At 37.9% G+C, this 9,117-nt stretch overlaps 1 pseudogene; it reads right to left on the bottom strand.

Annotated features, from left to right (window-relative positions):
• Nucleotides 1–241: 241 nt before the first annotated feature.
• On the bottom strand, nt 242–2,138 carry LOC104214385 (protein HYPER-SENSITIVITY-RELATED 4-like; annotated as a pseudogene).
• Nucleotides 2,139–9,117: the final 6,979 nt, after the last annotated feature.

Genomic DNA, 9,117 nt, shown 5'->3' with positions numbered 1-9,117 from the left:
ACTGAAATTATAATCTTCAAGAAAAACTAAAACCAAAAATTCACACCAGTGATAATAATCTAACATTGAAGATGAACTTCTGTTCGTGTGTATCAATTAAATTCTTTATAATTTTCAATAACTTAATTAAGATGCACACTTATTTTCCAAAAGTTAGTCAAATATCAAACATAGATAGGTGGGGCCATGTTGTTAAATCAAACATAGATAGGTGGGGCCATGTTGTTATTTTACAAAGTCAAGTGAATCCTAATTTTTATTTGCAACATTCTCCCGGTCTTCCTTCGTTTCTACTTATTTTTCTTCCTCTTGAGTACTTTGAGCCTTGTCTCTTCCTGTTCTTTCCTCTTTTTATGAAGAAACTCAATCAAGCCTTTAAGTGCAATGTCAACTTCATCTTCCTTCATCAGCTGCTCTGCAACTTCAGCTGGTGTCACTGCCGTATTTCCAATCAACTCCTCTATCTCTTCAAATAGTTGATGCTCTCTTATCCCAAGGTAATTGGAAGCAAGAAGCCTAAAGCCACAAGGAGTGCAATATGCCATATGAATGTGCACGTCCATGCGACCTGGTCGCAACAATGCAGGATCGAGCTTTTCCACGTGATTTGTTGTGAAAATTATAATTCTTTCGTCTCCACAACTCGACCACAAGCCATCAGTGAAGTTCAGCAGACCAGACAGTGTCACCTATAACAAGAAAAGACATAACAAAAACATATATCCAGTTACGTTAGTTTTTTGAGAACGAGACCAACATAATAGTATCAGAGCGGATAATTTGATGAATGATTATGGAAATAGTGAATGTCGTGGAGCGGCCACGTTGATTGGCACGCTTGAGCCAGTTAGAGAGCAAATAAGAGGAAGCTTGTCCGACGATGGTAATTATATTAAGAGTATTATCTTTAAGCTAGTGTGAGCCCCAAATAATTTGACTTTTGAGATCCGCATGATAATACATAAATTGGGACGAAAAGAGTAATAACTCTATTATGTTGAAGAATATAATTAACTAAATAAAAGTGAGCTCTCTCTAAATTCTTTCTAACATTTAAAAAATGTAAAAGAAATGGAATTTTTAATTTTTAAAAGATTCTAACCTTGCTTTCTTCCTCATGAGAATCATTAGAAGGAGCCGCTACACGGCTAGACAACTTTTCTTGCAAATCAATGGTAGCATCAATATCCTCCACCACCAATATGGACTTATTAGCAGTGGCCACCAGCAACCGCCGCAAGTCCGTATTCTTCTTCACCTCAGTCAACTCCAAATCATATATATCAAAGTTCAATTAATTGGCCATAGCTGCAATCAAACTAGATTTACCAGTACCTGGTGGACCATACAACAAATACCCTCTTTTCCATGCTTTCCCAACTTTCCTATAATACTCTTTCCTCTTCACAAACCTGTCCAAATCCTTAACAATCCTTTCCTTTTGTTCCACATCCATTGCCAGAGTCTCAAACGTAGCAGGATGATTAAGATTCACCGGCGTCCACACTGCACTTAGGTCATGCATATTCTCATAATCCACAGTGTGGATCTTTAATGTCCTGATTTCTTGTTTTCGCAATTTTGCTTCGTTAATAATGTAGGGCAAGTAACATTCGAGGACAAAGTCCTTGTTTTTACTGTGAAACGTGAGTTCATAGGATCTAACTTCGGATTTTAGAGTGGAGTTCATGTCACGCGGATTATAGAAATAATCTTTTGACTGAACTTGCCTGCAAATCCATATCCACTTGAATTTCTGACCTTTGAAACAGTCAGTAACTTCCTCGTTACGTTCCATGCTCATATTGAAATTCTTCTCCTTCTCAGGTTTGCTGATTTTGAAGCGACGTGTGTTAGGAGAGAGCTTGGAGCCCAAGTAAATTTGCGCTGATTCGTATACTTGGTTACTCACCATGCCATCAAATTCATCAATTAATATTATTAGCTGATTTGAGAATTTAATAAAGAGGTTTCTTATGCCGAAAAAAATATAGTCTTGAACTTCTGGTGGGAGGTTATGTGCCACCATTGCCATTGCAGCAGCAGAGCCAACTGCTGATATTATGGTTTTGGCAATTGCCATATTTGAATCAGCAGAAGTAGACATTTTAATTTCTAAGAAAATGTTTTTATCGGGTTATTTGGAATTGATCAAAGATAATTGATTGTAGATAGACTCTCTTTCCCTGTTTTGATTTTTATATATCTCTTGGAACAGGGGATTAAGATGGGAATAGAATCTTGAAAGGCAGCTAATGGATGATTAAATTAAAAACGAAACGGTGCTTTTCCTTTTTGACAAGTAATTAGGAACGTGCTAATTAATAAAATGTTGAAGGAAAGAAGATTGAAAAGCCAGAAAAAGTTGAAAGAAGATTGGAAAGCCCAAAAGTTGATTCTTGTGGTGTTTTTGTTTATTGCAAATCATTGTGTTAGAGCTTCCATGGAACTTCTTAAGGTGGAAATGCTTTATACCCAAACCCAGATACGAGTTCTTCGAAATATTAACAATCTCCATTTTATTACTAATATTTAGGAAATTCTTTGGTCTGGTGATTTGTATTTGCTTCTTCTTGTTTCCAACTATTTTTTATCCGGTTTTCTTAGTTCTTTAAGATTTGATTACATGCATTGTTTGATGTTGTATTATGGTCCGAGTCACCAATGGAACAATAGCTGGGGAATCAAAAAAAATTACAAACCCTATAAATACATTAATAAAATTTCTTTTGGTCATCAGGGCCTTAATTTATGGGCAAAATCATGTAAAAGACAAAGGTTTGCTTGAAGTTGTTGATTGATAGTCAAGCACACATGGAGATCAGCTGAAATTGAAAAAGACTTCGTTAATTTCTTATATAACCTACTCATATTTCCACTTGGATATTGAAATTTCACTATTAGAATACTGTCAAAAAGCGTCGAGAAAAATCGATCGAAATCAGTCGGAATCGAATAAAAAGCGATTAACTTCTGACTGTTTTTAATTCGTCGCATAAACAATAGTCGCTTATGCGAGGTGACCGCAAATGGTCGATATTTCCGACCGAAGTCGGTCGGTAATTTTTAACGCACGTTAACATCAGTCGGTATTCTTGAAAATACTTTTTAATTATTTTTAAATTAGCAACCGACATCAGTCGGAATTTTAATTATTCATTTTTAAAATATTGTTTATTTTCTACCGCAATCGGTTGGTATTATTAAAATATTTAAATTTTAAAATAAAAAATTCCGACCGAAAGACGGTCGGTATTATTAAAATATTTAAAATTTAAAATCAAAATTTTGACCGAAATCTGCCGGTAAATTTAAATTTCTGGGAAATTCAATTGAACATTTCTGACCGACTTCGAAAGGTAGGCGGTCGATTTTCTGGATATGTTTTTGGCAAAATACATCTGTTTTACAGCTGCACCACCTGCCAACAACCAATCACCTATAATGACAGCATTACATTGCTATCATTCAACCAATAACAACTATCAAAACTATATTAATAATATTTATAGAGTTCAAAATATCCAACAACAAAATGTTTCACAAGTTAAAAGTTTAAACATCATTTAATGAGTGTTTTATACTACATTATCTCCATCGCCATGTCCACTACTAGAAGCTTCATCGTCGGCATGATTCGAAGGATCACGACGAGAATTATTAGCATTTGGGGAAGACTCACGAAACCGGAGAATCATGAAAGCACCACTAGCAAGAAGATTGGTCGGCTGACTTTGAATGATATTAAATTGTTGGTCACTCTTTTCTAGCTGACCCTGAAGGATATCAAATTGTTTATCACTCTTTTCTTCTCTAAAATTTGTCTTTTCAAGCTCTGCTGACAGCTTTGCGATCTTTTTCTCCATAACCGAGAGAGTCGACCTATCAATTGCCTCGCCCTGGGCGCAGGTCCCTATACCTTGTAAACATCCCTGTAGCACCGAAATGATCTCTTTGGGAGGTCGTATGTTATTCCCTTTTTAGGACCACCGACAACATCCAACCATTTCTTCTGTGCTTCTTTGTCTGAAATGGAAGATCTCTCGCCTTACTCATTCGATGACAAGCTTTAAATGTACTCCTTCACAGTAGTCTTGTAGCGACCTTTTATTTAGAAGACAAAAATTATGAACTATATAATATTATAAATATTAATTTCAAGTTATAGTATTTATGAAACTTACATATGTAGTCTATGCCCCATCCTCGACCCATCTATTTGGATCTGTCGGTGCCTTCTTCTTTCGTATGTAAGTCTCCATGAAGAACTCATCATCAGTCATCTTCCTCCCATATATTTTTTCCTACAAATATGATAAAAATATGTAAACTAAATTAAAATATATAAATACAGTTCGATAAAAATAGATTTAAATATTTTAAGAAATTACCGATAGTCTCCTCGCAGTCCCCATGCTCCTTGCACCCACTTAGTGCAAGGAGTCATCCTTCTCAGATGCTCGGGCCTTCTTTCCCTGTTTACTCCTCTTCTCGAATTTTTCAGTAGTCCACTACCTCAGTAGATCCCCCCATAAATGCGGTAGAACCCATGAAGGCTTATTGCTCTTCTTCCGAGCAGAACAGAAGGAATCAGATAGTCTCTTACTGCATTTGAACTCAAAATTTGCAAGAATGACACTGTTATGCCGGTCCTCCCAGGAACACTTAGTCTGCAAATGAAGCGGGTAACGTTAGATGAAAATATAGTTAATATAATAAATAGATAAGAATTGTATTAAAACCTTAAATTGGTTGAAAATTTTCTCCACGAGCTCCGGTGGAAATTCACTCTAAGTCATATAGGGTGCATCATACAACCGGCCAAGAGCTTCAGTGATTATCTTTATAGTCTTATGACTGGGTATGAACCTGCAACATAGCAATTACATTAAATAAACAAGACTAGCTATTATAATTCAGCAAACACAAAGAAGTAATAAATAAATATTACCCATTGCCCTCAGGCCTAATGATCATCCTATGATAAAGATCATACCGCACTTCCTCTGGATCGACATCCTCCGATGAATTTTAAGAGTCTGTAGAAGGGGAGGCATCTGTCTCAGCGCTGCTATCCCAAAAGCGAAGTCTAGAAATGCTAGGAGACGAACTCCGTGGAGAGGGAGACAGGGTCACTAATGGAGATGGATGCGATCTAGACCCCTACTACGATCCAGACCACTGCTGCGATCGGGGTGGCTGAAACCTAGATGGATGCGATCCAGCTGATGGTGAAGCAAATAGAGCAGATAACAGGCGTATCACCATATGGCCCTATCACTGCTGACTCGGTGGACCCATGTAACTATATGCAGGATCATGTGGAGGAAGCGGGGGTATAAACCTGTGGTGGAAAATGGTAAGAATATTGTTGGGAGGGCGAATGATAGGTAGTTTGATAAGTAGATGGATGTGGTGAAAAATATGTGTGTCTAGAAGATTACTGCCAGCCATCAGCAGTGGAGGGATGCAAGTTTAGAGTGGAGGGATGCGAGGGTGTAGCATTATCCTCATGATCAATAAGCCTTTTATCCTTCCTAGACCTACCTTGACCCCTACCGGTCATCTGCATGAATTAAAGAAAATGTTAGAATTGAGAATATAAATCTATATAAGCTGAGAGCGCTTGAAAAACTTATATGCTAGTCGTCTTCGAAGTATCATTCCTCGTCCAAAAATTCTTCCTCTTCACTTATTTCATTTTCATCATGTGATTCTTCATCCTCATTTTATATGATTGTTGTTTCCTCCATATGAACTTCTTCTAATATGTGTTGAGGATGCTCCAAGTTATTTTCTAACTGATCATCGTCCACCATTTGGTTAACACTTGAGGTATCATTTTTGGTAAGCAACATCTAGTAAATTCTCAACTTTCACCCTACCAACAAGCTTAGTTTTGATTACAACCAACCAATCAACCTTATTCCTCGGTAATGGATATGGAGCATAATACACTTGCCTAACTTTTTCTGCAATTATAAAAGGATCACAACGATTATACTCCCTCTTTTTATTAATCTCAATTATTTTGTACTGTGAGTGTACGTATGTACCTCTTCTAGGTGTTGGGTCAAACCACTTGCATCGAAAAAGTATGATCTTCATATTTGGACCACATGAATATGATAATTCTATAATCTCTTTAATCACGCCATAATAATCATTTTCCCCATCCTGGTTGCCTTCACCGCTATAACGACTCGTTCAGTCGTTTCAAGCATTTGCACTTTGCTCGGTAATTTATGAGCATAAGTAGCTCTGTATGATGTATTATGGCTAGTGTGAATCGTCGATTTTGGTTTTCAGGTATTCAGAATTGATTTGGAAGAATGATTCTCAACTATGAAGCTTTAAATTAGAAGAGGTGACCAAATTTGACTTTTTCGTATTTGACCTCGGATTGGAGTTTTAATAGTTTCGTTAGGTCCAGATGGTGATTTTGGACTTGGGCATATTCCCGGATTTGCATTTGGATGTTTCTAGAAGGTTTAGGCACAAATGGTGAAAGTTAAAAATTTGAAGGTTTGAAAAGTTCATAAGTTTCAACAGGAGTTGACTTTGATTATATCAAATTCGGATTGTGGTTCTGGGAATTGGAATAGTTTCGTTATGTCATTTTGGATTTGTGTGCAAAATTGGAGTTCATTCCGGGTTGATTTGTTTCGGCACGAGTTTTGGAAATTGAAAAGTTCAAAGTTCATCAAGTTCGAATTGAGGTACAATTTGTTGTTTTGATATTGCTATGTGTGAGTTGAGGCCTCGAGTAGGTCTGTATAATGTTATGGGACTTGTTGGGATATTCAAACATGGTTTCGAGGTGCTCATGCATATTTCTGATCGATTTCGGGACATTTCTCTTCATTTTCTCAGTGTTGGTTCTGCTAATGTCTGGTGCACCCAGTGTTCTTCGCGATCGTGGATTGAGGGATGCGATCGCGTAAGGGAAAAATTTGGAGCTAATTATTCCTTATTCACGTTCTCGAGTAGAATTACACGTTCGCGTAGTTTTCTGGAGATTGGTCATCGCGTTCACGTGATTTAGACCGCGTTCGCGTAGTGGTGAGTTGAGAAGCTAGGGGCAGAAGCTTCTTTTTCGCGTTCGCATTGTTCTTGACGTGATCGCGTAGTGCAGGTTCATGTGTTCATCGCGTTCGCAGGTGATATTTCGCGAATGCGTAGGGTATTTTGAGAGACTAATGAGTTTGTTCTTCGCGATCGCGAAGGAGGTCCCACGATCGCGTAAAGTATTTTTGCCCAGTGATTATAAAGTTCTCTATTTTGGGGTTTCGGCCATTTTTGCATTTTTGGAGCTATGAAGCTCGGATTGAGGCGATTCTTGAAGAAATTTTTACCAAGTGGATTGGGGTAAGTGTTCTCTACTCATTTTTGATTTTATATCATGAATCTATCTTCCCTTTTGGAATTTGATTGAGGGTTCCAAAAGAGAAAATTGGGGGGTTTTGCCTAAAACTTTGTAATGCGAATTTTCGAGTTTAAAAACATAGATTTGGAGTCCGATTTGAGTGAAACTAGTATGGTTCAACTCGTAATTGAACGGGGTATCAGATTTTGTGAGTTTTGTTGGGTTCCGAGGTGCGGGCCTAGGTTTTAACTTTTGGCCGATTTTGGGCTTTTGATTAAGGATTCGACCTTTATTATTTGGAATTGTTTCATTGGGCTTTATTTGATGCACTTGAGTTGCTTTTGGCTAGTTTCGTGCCGTTCGAAGGTCGATAAGCGCAGGATGGCATTTGTGGAGCATTATTTGGCTTGATCGGTATTGGATTTGGCTTTTTCATGGTAAGTAACACTTCTAAACTTGGTGCTAAGGGTATGAAACCCCGAATTAAGTGATATGTGTTTGGTGTTGAGGTGACACACATGCTAGGTGATGAACGTGTGGGCGTGCACCGTGTGAATTTTGACTCTATTATTTCTGTGGCAATGTGTAGTTACCTGATCTTATCTGTTACCATGAAATCTCTACGTACTAGAGCTATTGACCTGTGATCCATGTTAGAAACTATGTCTAGGCTACATGCTTATTCTGTTGAGGCCCACCGAGGTCATTTCTGTTGTTGAGTTATCTGCTTACATTGCATTTACATACTAAGTCATACGCATTCATATGAATATCAAATCTCAGTCTCTATTACCATTCATTGATACATCACATCATTATTTTTGGGCTGAGTTTTCATGACATTGAGAGCCTGAGAGATTGAATATATTAATGACTGAGTGAGGCCGAGGGCCTGATGGTAAGGATGTTTATGGGATCGGGCTCCACGCTGTAAAATATTTTATTGATTTAAAGCATGATTGGCTAGTCATAGTGCTTGTGCTGAAGGAGCCCCTCCGGAATCTGTACATACCCCTAGTGAGCGTAGGTAGCTACTGAGTGCGAATGCCGAGTGATGGGATGATTGGTTAACTGTGAGGATTGAGTGGCTGTGAGGACTAAGTGACTATGAGTACTGAGTGGCTGTGAGGAATGAGTGACTGAGAGGACTGAGTGAATTGATACTCTGAGAAAGTATGCATATGGTTTTATCACTGAGTTGCATCGCATTCGACATGCACAATTGGCATACATGCATAAAGATGCATTTTTCTCATGTTGTTCGGTATCGCGTCATTCATAACTTCTCATATAGATTGACATATCAACATAGAGATGTATTTTCCTTATGCCATTCAAAAATGAAACATTTACCTATTGAAAGTTTTGGGAAAAATTACAGTTTTCAAACTTACTCATATTTTTGGCAATTTCGGTAAAAGATTTAGGTTCACTGATATACTTGAAAAGCAGGCCTATTTTTTAGGAACTGTGAACAAGCTGAGCATGTCATCCCTGAGTTACTCCTTTTATTACTTTCATTCTGTTGTTATGAACCATTGTTAGCTATTGGTGTTGGACTCCGACCTATGTTCGAGCTCGTCACTACTTTCAACCTAAGGTTAGGTGTGTTACTTATTGAGTACATGAGGTCGGTTGTACTCATACTACTCTTCTACACTTTGCGTGCAGATGTTTACTGCTGACATTGTTGTGATTGACGGGAGCTGGATTAGAAGATGTACTAGTGTACTGGCTATAGCTGCCTCTTG

Source organism: Nicotiana sylvestris, chromosome 12, assembly GCF_000393655.2.
Source record: "Nicotiana sylvestris chromosome 12, ASM39365v2, whole genome shotgun sequence".
NCBI classification, from domain to species: domain Eukaryota; kingdom Viridiplantae; phylum Streptophyta; class Magnoliopsida; order Solanales; family Solanaceae; genus Nicotiana; species Nicotiana sylvestris.
This window is presented reverse-complemented; position numbering and strand designations above follow the sequence as displayed.